Here is a 22,682-nt window from a genome sequence, read left to right as displayed (position 1 = left end):
ATTTTGATGTTGGAAACTGTAGAGTCAGATTCTGTATCTCCTACACTACATCTTCAGGCAGTGTGAGATTCTGACAGGTGACAAGACTATGTTTGAAATGATACTTCTCTTTCTTAGATAGTGCAGGAAAGTGGAAAAATGGAAATTGAAAATGGAATTTCCATTAGATTCTATGCTCAACTATCCAGGAAGGACTACATAACAACAACAACAAAAAAGTTTAATTTAACTTTGAGAAGTTTTAAAAAATTTTGTAAAATAGGGTCAAATCATTCAAATGACTGAGTATGCTCAGACTTGGCATGCTGTATGATCAATGGGTTGTACTTAAGAACTAACATTAAAATTTCAATATGCATCTTTATATTTGGGGAAAAAACCTTTGTGTGTCAGTTTGCTTTTTGCCTATATTCTGTTGTGCCTTATATGATGAGTGGTAGTTGATAGATGCTTTAACATAAAATCAGAACAATCAGTCTAGGTTTCCTTATTTAAATACACTGTGCTCTCTAGCCAAAGAGAAGCCCTCTCTAGTCAAAGACTAATAATGATGATGATTGTATCTCCACGTTTGTAACCCTTTGCATTCCACAGAGCACTTTTACATAATCTATCTTCTTTGGCTTTCATAACTCCATGAGTTGCTTTTATATTATTCCTATTTTAAACACAGAGAATGTTAATTATCTTGCCCAAAGCTTCCCAATAAGTTATGCTTCTTAACCATTGAGGGAACAGTTTTTTAATTAAATCTAAAAAGACATCAACATGAGACCTGCTCTCATTGTATCTTCACTAAAAAAAAACCCCAAAAAACCCTATTATAATGATGATATCATTACCAATTTTATGGTACATCCCAATTTCAGAGATGTTAAAAATGTTTAAAAATATGTGTAACACAAAAAGCAAACAAAAAAATATGTGTAACACAGATGCAACATGGTTAGTTATTATGCCATTCTACCAATGGAATCCTGGTCTTTACCACCAGGCTTCTCTAAAAAGTGATCACCATGGACCATTTCCTTCTTCTTAAAATGTGTTCACCACTAATTCCCCTGAAATCTGGCATCTGTCACTCTCAGACTTCTCTTTTAAATAGTTACCAATGTCCACACAAACAAAGCTGAGTCTTTTTTCAACTGATGTATACACACACACACACACACACACACACACACACACAAACACACATTTGTAACTTGCAAAATGAAACCAACTTCAGAATCCTTTTCTGATCCTGTTTTCCTTATCTTGCTCCACCTTTTCAGCTTTCTTGAATGGTCTCTTCTCATTCCAAACTCAATATTTCTAAAACTAAAGTCATTCTCTCTTCTTAATGATGACAACAAAAAGCAAAACAAAATAACAACACTTCTTCCTGACTTGTAAAGTTTATAAAAGATACAACATTTCCTCACTTGGTTTAGAATCCAGTGGATAATGCTTTTATTAAAAATAATACAACTGCTTAAAATTGGGTTCCTAAAAAGAAAGTCTATGGGGTCATTTTGGAAAAGAAAATGTACCCTTTGCATCTCACAAAGCACTTTTACATAATTTGTCTTCTTATTGTCTTGCCCAAATGCATTGATTTGTAAAAGGATATCCATTGTGGGTCTAGTTTTTTTCCCCCCTAGAATTGGACTTCTGGAATTTTTTACAATATATCAATATCATATTTAGGTGTATCAATACTGTATTGGGGAAACATGTAAACTCCTCCCAGAATGGTCCTCTTAAGGGCCAGTTAAATGGTATTAACAGTTTCTACTATAACCAAAAGGTTTGATTTGCTATTCCTGTGTATATAAAGCCTTATAGGTCACAGAATATTGACCTGATATAGGTCCTCCTGCACTATGCACATCCTATTTTTCACCACACCATTTTTAATTTTATTCTTTTATCACTTATTTAATTGTTCTTTCTTTGTCTCCCATGAATACATGTTCCATAACGGCTGAATACGTTAGTATATTGGGCACTTTTGTATCTCCAGAACCTAGAACAATGCTTGACATTTAAAAGTCGTTCAATATTCTATTGTATACCTTATTAAAACCACTAGTATAAGAAAGAATTATTGCATTGACTGGACAGCAAAAAGGAAAATAATGTATTTATCACTCTTATGTCTTCAACATATTGTGACACTGTTCACTTCATTGTTGGTAGTCAATATCAGTATACAGCTTGTCTCTAGATGGCTTTAAAATGAAATATCTTAAAATCTCAAAATTTTGAGAGATAAATGAGGTATTTTTCTTTTTGAGAATTCACTTTTGTTGAGTATAGCCTGCAAAGCATGACTGACAGTTTAACATCAGTAAAATGTTTTCCTATAGCTCATATAGCAATAATGCCTTGACACCTATTTAAAATTATCAAGTTTCTTTCTCTCCCAACTGCTAATATTGTACTATATCTTTATTAAATTTTAAAGTTTAATATTTTATACATTTAGATTTTTCTGGATATACTTTTTTTACTTATTAATTTTACCAGTAGTATCAGTGTTCAGCAAACTAGGGTTTGCTAAATAGAGTTACACCATATTAATAAGCCGAAATCTCTTGGTCCTGATGTTTAATTCATTGCTTTTATTAGTATATTTCCAAGTAGATGATTTAATTTATACATATTAAACTCTACTACATAGTGTCTCACTCACAAAAAATCTTTCATTAACTCTATTCCCCAGTAATGAATAATTTACCAATTCATCACATGAAACACCACTGGCCATTATTACTTAGATAATCATTTGAGAAATTTTCTCAAATATACCAAGCAGGAAAAAAAAATAGAAAAAAAACACCTCAAAACAAACAAGAAGCACACAAACGAAAAACCCTTACTCTTCTGTTAGAAAATTCAGTTCTTCTGTTCTTAGGAAAACCATTTAATTCACTTAAATCTTGTGTTTTCTAATAAGTATTTGAGAATTTATGGGGATATAACATAGCTTTTCCACTAAAGATAATTTGCTAGAAGTAGCTCATTTCATGAATGAAGGAATATTTGTTTTGCATGGGATCAAAGCCCTAACTATGGTCAGACTTTCACTTTTCATGAAACACTTCTCTGGAAGTGTATTTGCTTCCATGGCCTAACTACCTATATATACACTGCTGTCCCATGAGTTTTACTATCTCCCTGGTAATGAGCTATGGAGATAAAAGAAAAAGACTAGCATTTATTGTGCCATTTGTTTCAACTATTTGATGCTACCCGACACCATGGGATACTTATTTCCAAAGTGGGGTCTCAGGAGAAAGAAACTGCTTGTTTCACAGGATAGACAAGTTAGGGGCAGGTTACACAAGCATACAACCAAAGCACAGGGACTTGGATACCAAATCTGCAGGGCCAGGAAGACTGATATTGCTAACTACTACCATGATATTTTATTAATGAATTGGCCACTGATTAAAACCCCACATTAGAAGTCTCCTTGATTCATTTTCCAAAGTTAAGTTTAGCACGTACACTGCTGGTGGGGAATACTTAATGAGAACGAAGTCATGTTCTCAGCAGGGGAAAGCTTAGATCCAGCTCTGACAGGGAGCACTCATGCAGTTTTGGGGAGGCTTCATAGAAGATAATTCAAGTCTCCATTCTTTAGTTATTCTGCATATTCATAACCATAAAACATGACCTTATAGTAAAGACAACCAAAAGGAAACTGATGTAGTACAGCTGTTTTGTGTCTGTGTGTGTGCCACATTTTTCTTGTAACCCTCAAACTTACTCTCTCCCTCTCTTCCACACTCATGTTTCTCCCTCTCTCACTATTTATATTCATGCTTTAAATTTAAAGTTCCTAGGGGTAATCCAGGACAAAATCAGGAATTGCAAAACTTTGATCAATGTAATTTCAGCAGTCATTATAAAATAATATAATGACAATGAGATTATGCCCTAAAACACTTAGCCAGTAGAGGATTTTCTAATGTTTATAGATTGGCAGACCCAGAAAATAAGTAAAGTCAATGGTGGCAGGGACTTTAATAATCTTGTTCAGTCCCTGCCACTCTACTAGGCTTATAGAAAATGGTCAGTAAGTATTGACTGAATAAATAAATGAAAAGATGGCAAAACATAAGATGAAAGATGTTTTGTTTGGATATATTCCAAGGGCCTTGCCTAAAGATTGATTATTATTTCAGTCCAGGAAAGCATTTATTGAGCACATACTATATGCTGGACACCATACCAAAACCTGCCTTTATAAATATGAATAAGCGTGGCCTCTTCTCAGAACTTACACTCTACTAGTGAAGCAAATATCAACATTTATCTTCAATTTATTTGTCAGAGCTATAATACAGATATGTATGGTTAAGGAAACTAAAAGCAGGCCATAAAACCCATTTAACCCTAAATTCAGAATCTCTTTGGGAAATGGTCGACTCTATTCAAACAAGAAAAATAAAAGCATCTTGAAAAGAAGATTGGATTGAAGTTAAACTGACTGGAGTATAATCCCAGCCACGTGGCTCAATCAACTAACCTGATATCTCTGCTTCTCCATATCCTCAGCCAGAGAATGGTGGTACTCACACCTCCCTCCTGGAGTAATGGGGAGAATTAACGAAATGGCATGCAGGAAGTCCTGCCATGTGAAGGATTAGGCAGAGGTCTGTAGGGAGAGAAAATGAAAGGACTACTATGGCGAAGCTATAAGGAGGAAGACTTTTGCTTGCATAAGGTAAAGAAAGAAACTTCTATTAACCTGAGTTGCAACGATAAATTGTGCTGCCTCAGGAGATACAGAACTCTCCCTCGAGGTACTGGAGCTTTGGCTGGCAGACTACTGAGGATATTTTAAAGCGGGCCATATTATCAGAGTAATAATTCCATTTGATGATCCATAAGCCTTCTACATTTCCTAAGATTGTATTATTATATCAACCTGCGATATGAATAGCAATCACACATGGAATAATCATTCACAAGACCAACGTCCTATTTATCTAGAGTACCAACAACTGGAAAGTTTAGCAACAATTTTAGAGTAAGGATGTTCGAGAAGATAAATCTTACATATGTATATTTTATATATACATAGTATAGTATATATATCTTATATTTTTAAAAATTTTGCTTTTTTTTTAATAGATCTATTTGAGTATAATTGCTTCACAATACCGCGTTAGTTTCTGTCGCACAACAAAGTGAATCAGCCATATGCATACACATATCCCCATATCCCCTCCCTCTTGAGCCTCCCTCCTACCCTTCTAGGTCATTGCAAAGCATCCAGCTGATCTCCCTGTGCTATGTGGCTGCTTCCCACCAGCCAACTATTTTACATTCGGTAGTGTATATATGTCGATGCTACTCTCACTTCACCTCAGCTTTGCCCTCCTACCCCATGTCATCAAGTCCATTCTTTGTCTACCTCTTTATTCCTGCCCTGCAATAGGTTCATCAGTACCATTTTTTTTTTTTTTTAGATTCCATATATATGTGTTAGCATATGGTATTTGTTTTTCTCTTTCTGACTTCATTCTGTATGACAGACTCTAGGTCCATCCACCTCACTACAAATAACTCAATTTCGTTTCTTTTTATGGCTGAGTAATATTCCATTGTATATATATGCCACATCTTCTTTATCCATTCATCTGTCAGTGGACACTTAGGTTGCTTCCATGTCCTGGCTATTATAAATAGTGCTGCAATGAACATTGTGGTGCATACCTCTTTTTGAATTATGGTTTTCTCAGGGTATATGCCCAGTAGTGGGATTGCTGGGTCATATGGGAGTTCTATTTTTAGTTTTTTAAGGAACCTCCATACTGTTCTCCATAGTGGTTGTATCAATTTACATTCCCACCAACAGTGTAGGAGGGTTCCCTTTTCACCACATCCTTTCCATTTACTGTTTCTGGCTTTTTTGATAATGGCCATTCTGACCTGTGTAAGGTGATACCTCATTGTAGTTTTGGTTTGCATTTCTTTAATAATGATGTTGAGCATCTTTTCATAGGCCTCTTGGCCATCTGTATGTCTTCCTTGGTGAAATCTCTATTTAGGTCTTCCGCCCATTTTTTAACTGGATTGTTTGTTTTTTTGATGTTGAGCTCCATGAGCTGTTTGTATATTTTGGAGATTAATCCTTTGTCTGTTGTTTCACTTGCAAATATTTTCTCCCATTCTGAGGGTTGTCTTTTTGTCTTGTTTATGGTTTCCTTTGTTGTGCAAAAGCTTTTAAGTTTAATTAAGTCCCATCGGTTTATTTTTGTTTTTATTTGTTACTCTAGGAGGTGGGTCAAAAAAAGATCTTGCTGTGGTTTATGTCAAACAGTGTTTTTCCTATGTTTTTCTCTAAAAGTTTTATAGTGTCTGGTGTTACATTTAAGTCTTTAATCCATTTGGAGTTTATTTTTGTGTATGGTGTTAGGTAGTGTTCTAATTTCATTCTTTTACATGTAGCTGTCCAGTTTTCTCAGCACCACTTATTGTATATATCTTATATTTTTGATTACCAAAGAAAAATAAAACTGATGTGGCATGCTTTGTATTTTATAGTATATTAATACCTAGAAGAATAATTCCATTTTAATCAGACTATCCAAATGAACAAAGAAGTCCCTTCTACTATTTTAGAATGGCAGGAACTTGGCGATTATCAAGAGATTTCCAGGGCTTTCCTGGTGGCGCAGTGGTTGAGAGTTCGCCTGCCGATGCAGGGTACACGCGTTCATGCCCTGGTCCGGGAAGATCCCACATGCTGCGGAGCGGCTAGGCCCGTGAGCCACGGCCACTGAGCCTGCGCGTCTGGAGCCTATGCTCCGCAACGGGAGAGGCCACAACAGTGAGAGGCCTGCGTACCGCAAAAAAAAAAAAAAAAAAAAAAAAAAGATTCCCAATATTTATATTTTGGAACTTAAAACATTACAAGATGATATGTATTCTAAAACTGATTATATCATGATCTAAATCTGATTTTAGGTAATCTGTTTTCATAAATGTTACTTCACATTATTCAGCTGTGGTAGCTTACCTTTAATAACAACATTTTTAACTTAGACCAAAAATGCTTTTTGTTTGTTTGTTTGTTTGTTTGTTTTGTGGTATGCGGGCCTCTCACTGTTGTGGCCTCTCCCATTGCGGAGCACAGGCTCCGGACGCGCAGGCTCAGCGGCCATGGCTCACGGGCCCAGCCGCTCCGCGGCATGTGGGATCCTCCCGGACCGGGGCACGAACCCATGTCCCCTGCATCGGCAGGCGGACTCTCAACCACTGCGCCACCAGGGAAGCCCCAAAAATGCTTTTATTGGTGAGAGTACTTTAAACTTTCCTAAAAAATTACCTCATTAAAGAATAACAGAATTATTATTTTCTTGTATAATAAGATCACTTTTTTTGGTAGCTCTAAGCTTTAACCTCCATGACAGTAATATTCAAGGGAGTAGAAGAGCCAAATCATTAGAAGAACTTATAGTACAATAATAATCATTAAAATCAAGTATAACAATACAAAGGTAGAATTATTAAAATTCCATGTATTATTACCTACCCAGGTGGCTACGGAGGATAAATATTGGTGATTGATGTATGTTTATGTTCTAAAAAATTATGTAGACATTTTCTAGAATAAAGGATATATGTCATGTCAAGTCATTTTTAATGCTTGTTAAAATTAAAAGTCAAGTGCCTTAATTTTCAATGACAGCTGTAAAATGACTAATTACTATAAAAGTAAACGATACACTAGTCTACAGATAAAATTTAAACCGTACTCCCTTAGGTGAACAGCTTAAGAAAAATACTTTAAAATAGGGGTAACTCTCAAATAATATTATGTTATTGAAATGTATTTTTATGGATTGATAAGTGAATAAGACAAACATAAGGATACTTTGATGTTAACTGAAGAAGAACTGGAATAGGAGAGAAAGTATAGTCTGCAAAAAGAATAAACGTTAAGTTTTTGTTCTTTGGGAAAATTAATTTCTTTAAGAGTATACGTTTATTCCACTAATTCTCATTGAGTTTAAAATGGCATTTTTTTCATAAGCCATGAAAAATGAAAATAAAAGTGGTTCTCTAGAACTTGTAAATGAAATTATAGCTAGGTAGTTTCCTGTTAAATGAAGACTTCAGCAAAAATAGAATATTAAACATTATTACTAACCAGAGGAACAAGTCAAGCATACTAAAGGACAAACACCAGCTGATTCTACCACTTTTGAAATTAAAATTAAATTCCAAAAAAGCTTTAATTCTTTCTGTGACTAATGAAAGGCGGCCAATCAAATCAGCAACTGTCAAAAACCTAACAACATGGCAGGTTGGCTTTTTTCTTTTTATATAAATTTATTTATTTATTTATTTACTTTTGGCTGCGCTGCGTCTTCATTGCTACACGCGGGCTTTCTCTAGTTGCAGTGAGCAGGGTCTACTCTTTGTCGTGGTGCGCGGGCTTCTCATTGCGGTGGTTTCTCTTGTTGTGGAGCATGGCACATGGGCTTCAGTAGTTGTGGCACACAGGCTCAGTAGTTGTGGCACGCAGGCTCTAGAGTGCAGGCTCAGTAGTTGTGGCACATGGGCTTAGCTGCTCCGTGGCATGTGGGACCTTCCCGGACCAGGGCTGGAACCCATGTCCTCTGCACCGGCAGGTGGATTCTTAACCACTGTGCCACCAGGGAAGTCTCTGGATTTTTTGTTTGAATGAAAACCTTTATTTGACTTCTATGTTCACATTTAGGAGCACAGATTTAGCTACTGTTCTTATTGCTTCATAGATGAAGCACTTCATCTTGAGTGGCATGTGCCTGTGCCAATATATGGCACATATCACACCACAGCTCCCTAACCTACTATTAAAGAGACAAACTGCATCCTTTTAAACCCAGATATCTCCATGAAAAATCTTTCTTTTCCTGACAAAGACAAAGGTTAGATCAGATACACAACATCAGAGGAGCATTAGCTCATCAAGTGGCTGGAATACATTAATACAGGAAGGAACCTTTCAGTTAAAATCTTAAGGCTGGATGAAGGAAAATCTTCATACCTGCTATTTACATTACTTTTGCCATGTAAAAATAAAAAAAGAAGAAGAAATCTTGTTCACTATTCTGAAGGTATACTGGAAGAAATCCAATTTAATTAGGAAACAACACTGCTAACTTGGGGGTTGCAAAAATAGGACTTTGAAACAAGTATTAATATAAACCATTATAAAATCCAGTTTATGATTAATAAGCAATGAATTCTTCCTTGACAGATTTGCACTGTTGGTTATTTATTGAAGTTTCTTCATTTACGCTCTACATGGCATTTTCTTCATTTTTATAGTGTAAAACTCTTCCTGTTTACATCCATGTTCATTTTACTCTTAACAAGATAAATTACAATGAGACTAGAAATACTTATGCATGAAACATCTTAGGCTGCGAGTATTGGTAAATTGCTTTCATCTTTTCTTTTCTTTTTTTTTGCGGTATGCGGGTCTCTCACTGTTGTGGCCTCTCCCGTTGCGGAGCACAGGCTCCGGACGCCAGGCTCAGCGGCCAAGGCTCACGGGCCCAGCCGCTCCGCAGCATGTGGGATCTTCCCAGACCGGGGCACGAACCCACGTCCCCTGCATCGGCAGGCGGACTCTCAACCACTGGGCCACCAGAGAAGCCCCTCATCTTTTCTTTATGTCAGTGTTTACTGTAACAAGAAAAAGTCAGAATAATCAACATGATCTGACCCAGGGTTGTCCTTTGTAAAACATGGAAATTCAGCAGGAAAGAAGAATATGTTGGGGACCAGAAAGTATGACTGAGTGTAGGTGACTGTTATGTAGAAAACTCAGGCTTGGACACAAAACTAAAACACTATTTTCTTAGTGATAGCAGATTCCATTATGATGTGGCTGCTTCATAGAGTAGATCAGGCTTTAGATGAGTGTGTTTATGTTTTAGAAGTCAAGATGTGATTTGTAATATTTTTAAATGATCCGATATAATTGGAAGCATTGAGCACTGGACTATACAGACACAACTTTGCCCGTTGGGTTTCCCAGATCTTAAAAGCAGTATTCATCTCTATGTTTTTTTTTTTTTTAAAGAGATTTCCCTTTTTTAATTAATTAATTAATTAATTAATTTATGGCTGCGTTGGGTCTTCATTGCTGTGCGTGGGCTTCTTATTGCGGTGGCTTCTCTTGTTGCAAAGCACAGGCTCTAGGCACGCGGGCTTCAGTAGCTGTGGCTTGAAGGCTGTAGAGCTCAGGCTCAGTAGTTGTGGCACACGGGCTTAGTTGCTCCGCAGCATGTGGGATCTTCCTGGACCATGGCTCGAACCTGTGCTCCTTGCATTGGCAGGCAGATTCTTAACCACTGCACCACCAGGAAAGCCCCATTTCTATGTTAATTCACTTATTCATTCAACAAATATTTGTTAAGCACACCTCAATGTTGGCAATATAACAAGTAATAATTACAAAATACGATAAGTGCTGTTATGGGAAACATATATGAAAATATTTGTACTCTGGGGATGGGGGGGTGGTTAGGAAACCCTGCTGAGGGACATATTATTAACTGTACGCAGGAGGCAGCCATCAGAGCGTGTTCTGGCACACAGTACAAGGACAAAGAAAAGGGGTTTTTCTGAAAACCTGAAATGTGTTCAAGAAGGCTAGAACTCAGCTTGTGTTTTCTTTTACCATTTTATTTGAACATAAAGTAAATAAATTGCATACTCTTGTGTCAACATGTTTATGTTGAACCAAGCTTTTCCTTTCAGTGGATTCTGATAATTGGAGCTCTGAAGATGGCTTTCTTGAATAAATCTCACCCCTGAAACACTTGGTAAAAGTTCAAGGTTGAGTTTTTTGAAGGTTGAATGGGAATGATATATGTGAAGTAATCTGAGTACAGAATTTTCCTAGATTAAAAAAATGTCATTACAAAAATTTTTAAATATCCTCAAAATTACAAAATATATCACTCAGATTGAACAATTATCAAGAATTTATCACACTTACTTTTCTGTTTTTTTTTTTTTGAGGCTGAGTTTATAGAGTAGAAGCAAATTCTAGTCACTACCCCTCCTCAATAAAACGTTGGTAGGCATCTCTAAAACTATGAATATTTTCTTAGATATTCACACTGACATTAACAAAATTAATGTTAATTCCTTGATGTCATTTATTACTTAATCTATGTTCAATTTTTTGACTAGGGGTGAAAGAGACTTCTATTATTTAAAACAGACAAACAACAGCAACAAAAACTTACCAGACTAATAAACAGAATCCCCAGAGCACAAGCTTTCAAACAAAACAAAAAGTCAATGTGTCTGTTTTTATAAAAAATTAAAGACTTCTCTCCAGTGAAGTATACCATGACATTATATAACATTTGCAACACCTGAAACTACTGAGATCCAAAAGCAAACAAATAGACAAACCAAAAAGCCTAAATTCCCTCCACTGGAAAACTTAACATAATACAATGATTTTTCTACAAGAAGAAATTTCTAGAATTTATTGTTTCATGCAGCCAACATAAGGAAGGAGTAACTGAGAATTCTAACATGATATTAAAGAATATGGTTACTGTATATGTCATGTTTTAATTGTTGATTTTGACCTTTCAATAATATTAAGATGGGAAAAGATCAGTAAGAGAGCAAAGGTTATATTCTAAGCAAGGCATGAAAAAGAGTGAGAAGAAAGAACAAACTAGAAGAGCATTCTCAGTGAAATCCAAGTTGACTTGTACTTTAGCTACTTTACAATTTATTTCTTATAATTAAATAATGAAATGAACAGTAGTAGCAACAAGAATATTGCACTGATTAAGCAGCTACTATGTTTCAAATACCAGCTAAGTGCATTACATGGATTCTCCCATTTAAACTGCACAACAACTATATTGGGGAGGTATTGTTATCCTTTACTTTTAGAGGGGAAACCCCTAGTTTAGAGAAGCTATGTAAATTGATTGAGCTCTCACCAGTAAGGGGTAGTTCAGGATTAGAATATATATATCTAACAAAAATCCATGCTCTTCTGTTTTCCCTTTTTATGATTCTTATTATTTTAATTATTTATTTGTTTGTTTACTTATTTATCACTAACTAATAAAACTAGGTGGTTCAAACTTCAAAAAGCATAAAAGATATTCTCTGAAAAGACTTCCTTTGACTCCTGGTTTTCTTCCAACTGATTCCCATACTACTATTTTCCCTTTTTGTTTCTACTTCTAGACATCTATGAACACCCAAGAAACCTCTATGCTCATGTGTTTATATATGTATATATTTTTTCCTTTCCTTTCTTATGCCAGCATTCATCCTTTTATGCATCCTCCTAAAATATGTATCTCACTTATAATTGCATATCAGCACATTTTTCCTAATTATTTTTTTTATTTACACAGATCCAATGAAATATGTGTACAATAATTCAGTTAACCAGCCCCATCATGAAGGAAATTTAGATAGTTTCAATGATTCTCTTTTAAAAACAATGTTGCATATCATCTTGAATTGAGATGGAGCCTCCATTAAGTTGTATTCATTAGTGACTACAATAGGGGAGAGATAAATCTCTTCATTAGCCTCAATTCTCTGACATCTGGAGTCATCTGTTACAATAGCATAACTTGAGTTGTGGTAGTTTAATTGTACTGATGGCTCCAACTAATGCCCTCTCTGTATCCTTGCCCTTTAGTAGAGTCCTACCACATAGAATTGGGGACCACTTAATTGTTCTGGTCAATTGGGCAATAAAAAAAATTCAATACAGCAGTGGCTTCACAAAGAACTTGCACAATTATACTTCTTTTGGATACCTGATATGCCATGAGATGATGTCTGGGTTAGACTGCTACAAGATGGGAAATGATGTGGAGAAGAACTAAGTCATCCCAGACAACACCATCCTAGACCAGTCAGCTCTTGGCTGACTGACCAGGTGATCACTGGTACATGAGCAAGCCCAAGTTTCCCAGCCATTACTGAAGCAGATCAGCAAAGATTACTAACCAATTTATAGACTTGAAATATAAAACAAGACAGCTAAGTTTTACCTGCCATTTTATACACCAAGAGCTGACACAGCACATCCAAACAAGTATGTTAACTAATCCCTATTTCATTCACATAAGCCATTCTGTTTGCTCCTCACTCATCCCTCTATTGCTTGAATTTCTTAGGAAAATATGTAACAAAGTGCATTTCTTTTGTCAATAAAGTACCCAACCTTAAAAATTAATTTGTCTCAATTTAGCCCTCATCATGATGAATCTAGTTCAAGTAATTTTACTATTGTCAAAAAAACTTCATCTTTAGGCCATCATTTTATTAGGTGACAAATGAACACATCATAACAACTAAATAAAGACTAGTTATTTCAATAAGTGTGTGCAAATACCATGATAAATTATTTAGGAGTTTTTTCCATTAATAAGAATGAGGTCAGAGCCACCTTGCCTTCTTCCAGCTAACTTTATTTTAATGAAGTTGAGAGGGAAGGCGTCTGAAGCCTTCAAATGCCATAGAAAACTTCTGTCATATTGTTCAGAAGCAAGCTTAGCAGTAATTTCTCATCTCTTCCAGAAAATAACTGTCAATCAGTTAGTAGAAAAACATTTAAATTTAATTAAATTATTGAGGGGGCTCCTTCAAGATGGCAGAGGAATAAGACGTGGAGATCACCTTCCTCACCACAAATACATCAAAACTACATCTACATGTGGAACAACTCCTACAGAACACCTACTGAATGCTGGCAGAAGACCTCAGGCTTCCCAAAAGATGCCCTCAGTCGACCTACATGCAGAGGCGGGGCCAAATCCAAAGCTGAACCCCAGGAGCTGTGTGAACAAAGAAGAGAAAGGGAAATCTCTCCCAGCAGCCTCAGGAGCAGCGGAATGAATCTCCACAATCAACTTGATGTACCCTGCATCTGTGGAATACCTGAATAGACAACAATCATCCAGCGGTGGACTTCAGGAGAAACTGTAGACTTGGGGTTTGCTTTCTGCATCTAATTTGTTTCTGGTTTTATGTTACCTTAGTTTAGTATTTAGAGCTTATTATCATGGTAGATTTGTTTATTGATTTGGTTGCTCTCTTCCTGCTTTTATTTTTTATGTATATATTTTTTTCTTCTTTTTTCTCTTTTTGTGAGTCTGTATGTGTATGCTTCTTTGTGTGATTTTGTCTCTATAGCTTTGCTTTTGCCATCTGTCCTAGGGTTCTCACTGTCCTTTTTGTGTTTTGTTTTTTTTTTAAGTATAGTTTTTAGTGCTTGTTATCATTGGTGGATTAGTTTTTTGGTTTGGCTACACTCTTCTTTCTTTCTCTTTTTTAAAATTGTTTTCTCAATTTTCCTTATTTTTAATATATTTTCTATTTTAATAACTCTTTCTTTCTTTCTTCCTTCCTTCTTTCCTTTCTCCTTCCTCCCTCCCTCCCTCCCTCCCTCCCTCCCTCTCTCTCTCTCTCTCTCTTTCTTTCTGTTTTTCTCCGTTTTATTCTGAGCCATGTGGCTGACAGGCTTTTGGTGCTCTAGCTGAGCACCTCAGAGGTGCTCAGCCTCTGAGGTGGGAGAGCCAAGTTCAGGACATTGATCCACCAGAGACCTCCCAGCCCCGCGTAATATCAAATGGGGAAAGACCTCACAGAGATCTCAATCTCAAGGCTAAGACCAGCTCCACTCAACGACCAGCAAGCTACACTGCTGCACACCCTATGCCAAACAACTAGCAAGACAGGAACACAACCCACCCATTAGCAGAGAAGCTGCCTAAAATCATAATAAGGTCACAGACACCCCAAAACACACCACCGGACGTGGTCCTGCTCACCAGAAAGACAAGATCCAGCCTCATCCACCAGAACACAGGCACCAGTCCCCTCCATCAGGAAGCCTACAAAACCCACTGAAACAACCTGACCCACTGTGAGCAGACACCAAAAACAATGGGAACTATGAACCTGCAGCCTGTGAAACGGAGACCCAAACACAGTAAGTTAAGTAAAATGAGAAGACAGAGAAATACAGAGCAGATGAAGGAGCAAGGTAAAAACCCACCAGACCAAAACAAATGAAGAGGGAACAGGCAGTCTACCTGAAAAAGAATTCAGAGTAATGATAGGAACGATGATCCAAAATCTTGCAAATAGAATGGAGAAAATATAAGAAATGTTTAACAAGGACCTAGAAGAACTAAAGAGCAAACAAAGACTGATGAACAAAACAATGAATGAAATTTAAAATTCTCTAGAAGGAATCAATAGCAGAATAACTGAGGCAGAACTGATAAGTGATCTGGAAGATAAAATACTGGAAATAACTACCACAGAGCAGAATAAAGCAAAATGAATGAAAAGAATTTAGGACAGTCTCAGAGAACTCTGGGACAACATTAAATGCACCAACATTGGAATTATAGGGGTCTCAAAAGAAAAATAGAAAACGAAAGGGACTGAGAAAATATTTGAAGACGCTATACTTGAAAATTTCCCTAATATAGGTAAGAAAATAGTCAATCAAGTCCAGGAAACGCAGAGGGTCCCATATGGGATAAATCCAAGGAGAAACACGCCAAGACACATATTAATCAAATTATCATAAATTAAATACAAAGAAAATATATTAAAAGCAGCAAGGAAAAAGCATCAATTAACATACAAGGGAAACCCTGTAAGGTTAACAGCTGATCTTTCAGCAGAAACTCTGCAAGCCAGAAGTGAGTGGCAGGACATATTTAAAGTGATGAAAGGGAAAAACCTACAATCAAGATTACTCTGCCCAGCATGGATCACATTCAGATTCAATGGAGAAATTAAAACTTTTAGAGATAAGCAAAAGCTAAGAATACAGCACCACCAAACCAGCTGTACAACAAACGCTAGAGGAACTTCTCTGGGCAGGAAACAGAAGAGAGGGAAAAGACTTACAATAACAAACCCAAAACAATTAAGAAAATGGTAACAGGAACATACATATTGATAACTACCTTAAATGTAAATGGATCAAATGCTCCCACCAAAGACACAGACTGGCTGAATAGATACAACAACAAGACCTGTAAATATGCTGTATACAAGAGACCCACTTCAGACCTAGGGATACATACAAACTGAAAGTGAGGGGATGGAGAAAGACATTCCATGCAAATGGAAATCAAAAGAAAGCTGGAGTAGCAATTCTCATATCAGACAAAATAGACTTTAAAATAAAGACTATTACAAGAGACAGAGAAGGACACTACATAATGATCAAGGGATCAATCCAAGAAGAAGACATAACAATTGTAAATATTTATGCACCCAACATAGGAGCACCTCAATACATAAGGCAAATACTAACAGCCATAAAAGGGGAAATTGACAGTAACACAATCATAGTAGGGGACTTTTAACACCCCACTTTTACCAAGGGGCAGATCATCCAAAATGAAAATAAATAAAGAAACACAAGCTTTAAATGATACATTAAACAAGATGGTTTTAATTGATATTTATAGGACATTCCATCCAAAAAAAGCAGATTACACTTTCCTCTCAAGTGCTCAAGGAACGTTCTCCAGGATAGATCATACCTTGGGTCACAATCAAGCCTTGGTAAACTTAAGAAAATTGAAATCGCATCAAGTATCTTTTCTGACCACAATGCTATGAGACTAGATATCAATTACAGGAAAAAATCTGTAAAAAATACAGACACGTGAAGGTTAAACAATACACTACTAAATAACCAAGAGATGACTGAAGAAATAAAAGAGAAAATCAAAAAATACCTAGAAACAAATGAAAATGAAAACACAACAACGCAAAACATATGTGATGCATAAAAGCAGTTCTAAGAGGGAAGTTTATAGCAATACAATCCTACCTCAAGAAACAAGAAACATTTCGAAGAAACAACCTAACCATATACCTAAAGCAATTAGAGAAAGAAGAACAAAAATACTCCAAAGTTAGCAGAAGGAAAGAAATCATAAATGTCAGATCAGAAATAAATGAAAAAGAAATGAAGGAAACGACAGCAAAGATCAATAAAACTAAAAGCTGGTTCTTCGAGAATATAAAAAAATGATAAACCATTAGCCAGACTCATCAAGAATATGAGGGAGAAACTCAAATGAATAGAATTAGAAATGAAAAAGGAGAAATAACTGACACTGCAGAAATACAAAGGATCATGAGAGATTACTACAAGCAACTATATACCAATAAAATGGACAACCTAGAAGAAATGGACAAATTTTAGAAATGCACAAACTTCCGAGACTGAACAAGGAAGAAATAGAAAATATAAACAGACCAATCAGAAGCACTGAAATTGAAACTGTGATTAAAAATCTTCCAACAAACAAAAGCCCAAGACCACAAGGCTTCACAGGCGAATTCTATCAAACATTTAGAGAAGAGCTAACACCTATCCTTCTCAAACTCTTCCAAAACATACCAGAGGGAGGAACACTCCCAAATTCATTCTAGAAGGCCACCATCACCCTGATACCAGACAAAAGATGCCACAAAAAAAGAAAACTACAGGCCAATATCACTGATGAACATAGATGCAAAAATCCTCAACAAACTACTAGCAAACAGAATCCAACAGCACGTTAAAAGGATCACACACCATGAGCAAGTGGGGTTTATCCCAGGAATGCAAGGATTCGTCTACATATGCAAATCAATCAATGTGATAACCCATGTTAACAAATCCAAGGAGAAAAACCATATGATCATTTCAATAGATGCAGAAAAAGGTTTCAAAAAAAATTCAACACCCATTTATGATAAAAACCCTCCAGAAAGTAGACATAGAGGGAAGTTACTTCAACATAATAAGGTCATATATGACAAACCCACAGCCAACATTTTGTCAATGGTGAAAAACTGAAACCATTTTCACTAAGATCAGGAACAAGACAAGGTTGCCAACTCTCACCAGTATTATTCAACAAAGTATTTGAAGTTTTAGCCACAGCAATCAGAGAAGAAAAAGAAATAAAAGGAATCCAAATTGGAAAAGAAGAAGTAATACTGTCACCATTTGTAGATGACATGACACTCTACATAGAGAATCCTAAAGATGCTACCAGAAAACTACTAGAGCTAATCAATGAATTTGGTAAAGTTGCAGGATACAAAATTAATGCACTGAAATCTCTTGCATTCCTATACATTAATGATGAAAAATATGAAAGAGAAATTAAGGAAACACTCCCATTTGCCATTGCAATAATAAGAATAAAATACCTAGGAATAACCTACCTAAGGAGACAAAAGACCTGTATGCAGAAAACTATAAGACTCTGATGAAATAAATTAAAGATGACACAAACAGATGGAGAGATATACCATGTTCTTGGATTGGAAGAATTAACATTGTGAAAATGACTATGCTACTCAAAGCAATCTACATATTCAATGCAATCCGTATCAAACTACCAAGGGCATTTTTCACAAAACTAAAACAAAAAATTTCACAATTTGTATAGAAACACAAAAGACCCCAAACAGCCAAAGCAATCTTGAGAACGAAAAACGGAGCTGGAGGAATCAGGCTCCCGGACTTCAGTCTACACTACAAAGCTACAGTAATCAAGACAGTATGGTACTGGCACGAAAACAGAAATACGGATCAATGGAACAGGATAGAAAGCCCAGAGATAAACCCACGCACATATGGTCACCTTATCTTTGGTAAAGGAGGCAAGAATATACAATGGAGAAAAGACAGTCTCTTTAATAACTGGTGCTGGGAAAACTGGACAGCTACATGTAAAAGAATGAAATTAGCATACTCCCTAACACCATACACAAAAATAACATCAAAATGGATTAAAGACCTAAATGTAAGGTCAGACACTTATAAAACTCTTAGAAGAAAACATAGGCAGAACACTCTTTGACATAAATCACAGCAAGATCCTTTCTGACCGCCCTCCTAGAGAAATGGAAATAAAAACAAAAATAAACAAATGGGACCTAATGAAACTGAAAAGCTTTTGCACAGCAAAGGAAACTACAAACAAGAGGAAAACACAACCCTCAGAATGGGAGAAAATATTTGCAAAATAATCTCCAAAATATACAAGCAGCTCATGCAGCTCAATATCAAAAAAAGAAATAAACCAATCCAAAAATGGGCAGAAGACCTAAATAGACATTTCTCCAAAGAAGATATACAGATTGTCAACAAACACATGAAAGGATGCTCAACATCAGTAATCATTAGAGAAATGCAAATGAGAACTATAATGAGGTATCACCTTACACCAGTCAGAATGGCCATCATCAGGGACTCCTCTGGTGGTGCAGTGGTTAAGAATCTGCTGCCAGTGCAGGGGACACGGGTTCAAGCCCTGGTCCGGGAGGATCCCACATGCCGCGGAGCAACTGAGCCCATGCGCCACGACTACTGAGCCTCTGCTCTGGAGCCTGTGAGCCACAACTACTGAGCCCACATGCCGCAATTACTAAAGCCTGTGTGCCTGGAGCCCATGCTCCGCAACGGGAGAAGCCACCGCAATGAGAAGCCCGTGCAGCAATGAAGACCCAACGCAGCCAAAAATAAATAAATTAATTAAAAAAAAAAAAAAGAACGGCCATCATCAAAATATCTACAAATAATAAATGCTGGAGAGGATGTGGAGAAAAGGGAACCCTCTTGCACTGCTGGTGGGAACGTAAATTGATACAGCCACTATGTAGAACAGTATGGAGGTTCCTCAAAAAACTAAAAATAGAACTACCATAGGACCCAGCAATCCCACTACTGGGCATATACCCTGAGAAAACCATAATTCAAAAAGAGTCATGTACCACAATGTTCATTGCAGCTCTATTTACAATAGCCAGGACATGGAAGCAACCTAAGTGTCCAATGACAGATGAATGGATAAAGAAGATGTGGCATATATATAAAATGGAATATTACTCATATTAGCCATAAAAATACTCAATATAGCCATACTCAATATAACCATAAAAAGAAACGAAATCGAGTTATTTGTAGTGAGGTGGATGGATCTAGAGTCTGTTATACAGCGTGAAGTAAGTCAGAAAGAGAAAAACAAATACCATATGCTAACACATACATGTATGGAATCTTAAAAAAAAAAAAGGTTCTGAAGAACCTAGAGGCAGGACAGGAATAAAGACACAGACGTAGAGAATGGACTTGAGGACACGGGGAGGGGGAAGAGTAAGCTGGGACAAATTGAGAGAGTGGCATAGACATATATACACTACCAAATATAAAATAGCTAGTGGGAAGCAGCCACATAGCAGAGGGAGATCAGCTCGGTGCTTTGAGTCTACCTGGAGGGGTGGGATAGGGAGGGTGGGAGGGAGACGCAAGAGGGAGGAGATATGGGGATGTATGTATATGTATAGCTGATTCACTTTGTTTTATGGCAGAAGCTAACACACCATTGTAAAGCAATTATACTCCAATAAAGATGTTTAAAAAAAAAAAAGAATGAGGAATGCATGTCTGAAAAAGAAGATGAACTACTGAGTGTTAGAACAATTGAGTCTAATCCATCCAGTTGGTGATGTTCAACCACTAGATGTTTATCCACTAGATGCTTGAGAGAAGACTTGGAACTGGAACTCGAGGGAGAGAGAGATATTTGTGAATTCTTTACTGTTAAATGATACTGAAGCTCTGAATTTGAGATGGATTGATGAAGGATATCATAGACCTGAGGAAATGAAGGAAAAAGAAAAAGTAGTATGGCAAACAATTTCATTTACTTGGAGGCAGTTTTGAAAATGTCTTTTATGATAGTTGTTCTTACCCATTTAATGCCATGCTCTCTTAGAATCTGATGAAAGCTAAAAACTACCAAATGTACATGTGTACATATCCCTCAAGTATTAATATGATTTATAATAGTGCACACTTTGACACATCCATGGACAGAACCTAGATCAATAATCTGCCTCATGTTAAGATGCCTTGCTAGAGAAGAGTGTTTCTAACTCACATTCTTTTGTGAAATTCAGCTTTTTGAATAGCATATGTCATCCTGGAAATGCATATATTTTCTGGAGCTATAAAAATCTGAAGTGCATGCAGAGAGACTTTAAATGGAAAAAAATTTATAGATTTTTCAAATTTTTCCATTAGTTACTTAGAGTCTGTTTTAGGATCCTAGATTTTGGAACAGACATGTGTTCATGTATCCATACTTTTTCACTCAATGCCTTAACTAGAGTCAAAAGGAAATGATGGATGTTGTTTCATTTTCCTAGAACGATATTAAATAACAATGACAAATGCCCTCTACAATGCTCTTTAAAACAGAAATATGAAAGTTTTGTTAGTACTAATGAAAAATAAGGTGATCTCAGTTTCTCTAAGGACTGTCAAAGATTGAGGTCTCATGTGAATTTTAGTTTATTTAATATATTTAAGATTTCATATTCAAAATAAGATTAATTTCTGTGTATGATCTCATATGTTTGATATTCTCTCTTATTTCTTCTTAAACCATTGACCTAAGCAGCTAATCAGTCTATTCAACTAAACATTGAAAACTAGTCATACTATGTAAATATAGGCTAACAGTAATTCTTGCTGACATTTATGTACGTTGCAATAGTTTCACATACACCCATTTTATTTTCACACCAAATTATAAGGTAAGCACAATTATCGTCCCCATTTTAAAGCAGAGGAAACAAAAGCCTGCCCAATGTAACACTCAGCTGGAAAGAAAGAGAGTGCATCACACCCAGAACTCCAAGCCCATTCTCTAAAAGGGTTTTTGAGAGATAGTATTCTTAAGTAACAGCTATTTGTTCTGAAGTACATTTCTGTAAGAGAACCAGGCATGGGTTACAGATGAAGGATGCTTAATCTCTATCATCTTTAATCTCTAACTTAAACTCATACATCCTCCACGATTAGGTAACGCAAGGCTTCTATAGGGCCTAGTATTTGGACTGTTGTAGCACCAATTATTTTATTGACACAATCTGTTCTGGGATTTCTGATCATTTTCTTAACACTAGGTTGTAGGCTGACTATGGGCTAATCGTCACTGTGCTAAATGATTGTCATTGCATCATTAGCACCTAGCATTTTACTTTGCCCATAGTAGGAGCTCAAGTGTTAAAACCTAGATCTTGGAATGAAGGTTTATACAAGTTTGGGATTGAAGTTGGCAACATGATTAGAGGAGCTCAAGAATATACCACCTGCAAACTTCTTAGAGATAAATTCAGAGATATTAATTGACACTAAGCAGCTTGAAAAATCACACCTTTCGAAGTCCAATCATATTTTCTATTGATTTACGTTATCTACTCAGAGCTCTTAGCCTTCATTGTGGATTGATCTTCAGTTGGCTCAGTCTGCCTTTCACTGAACTTCTCCACTACTTCTCCCTCTAATTTGCCTGCTCCCGTCTTAAGTAGTTAGTGGTCTAAGCAACAACTACACAAAAGAATTCCACTACTAATATATATGTATGTATGTGTGTGTGTGTGTGTGTGTGTGTGTGTGTGTGTGTGTATATATATAATGACTTTTTTCTAACAATATTTCAATTTTACATCTCAACGTTTTTAAAGGAGAGATGTACTCCTTTTTCTGTAGCAGTGGTCATTTTTGAAAAACAGTTTATTATGGAATAACTGCAGTACTGGGTTACTTTGCAGTATAGAAATTATGAATCAACCTTGTT

General features: G+C 36.3%; 1 protein-coding gene across 48 annotated transcripts in view; it reads right to left on the bottom strand.

Annotated features, from left to right (window-relative positions):
- The window catches only part of LOC307184329 (teneurin-2-like), a 2,867,364-nt gene that overhangs the window by 2,830,991 nt on the left and 13,691 nt on the right, over positions 1–22,682 (bottom strand). For 42 of the 48 annotated variants that reach the window (XM_079917763.1, XM_079917760.1, XM_079917746.1 and 39 more), the window contains exon 2: positions 4,520–4,648. The exons of the other annotated variants lie outside the window; for them this stretch is intronic. The gene's annotated coding sequence lies outside the window, so the exon portion shown is untranslated. The remainder of the gene's footprint in view (positions 1–4,519; positions 4,649–22,682) is intronic. 48 annotated transcript variants of the gene reach the window in all.

This window comes from Stenella coeruleoalba, assembly GCF_951394435.1.
Source record: "Stenella coeruleoalba genome assembly, chromosome: 3".
In the NCBI taxonomy this organism is placed as follows: domain Eukaryota; kingdom Metazoa; phylum Chordata; class Mammalia; order Artiodactyla; family Delphinidae; genus Stenella; species Stenella coeruleoalba.
This window is presented reverse-complemented; position numbering and strand designations above follow the sequence as displayed.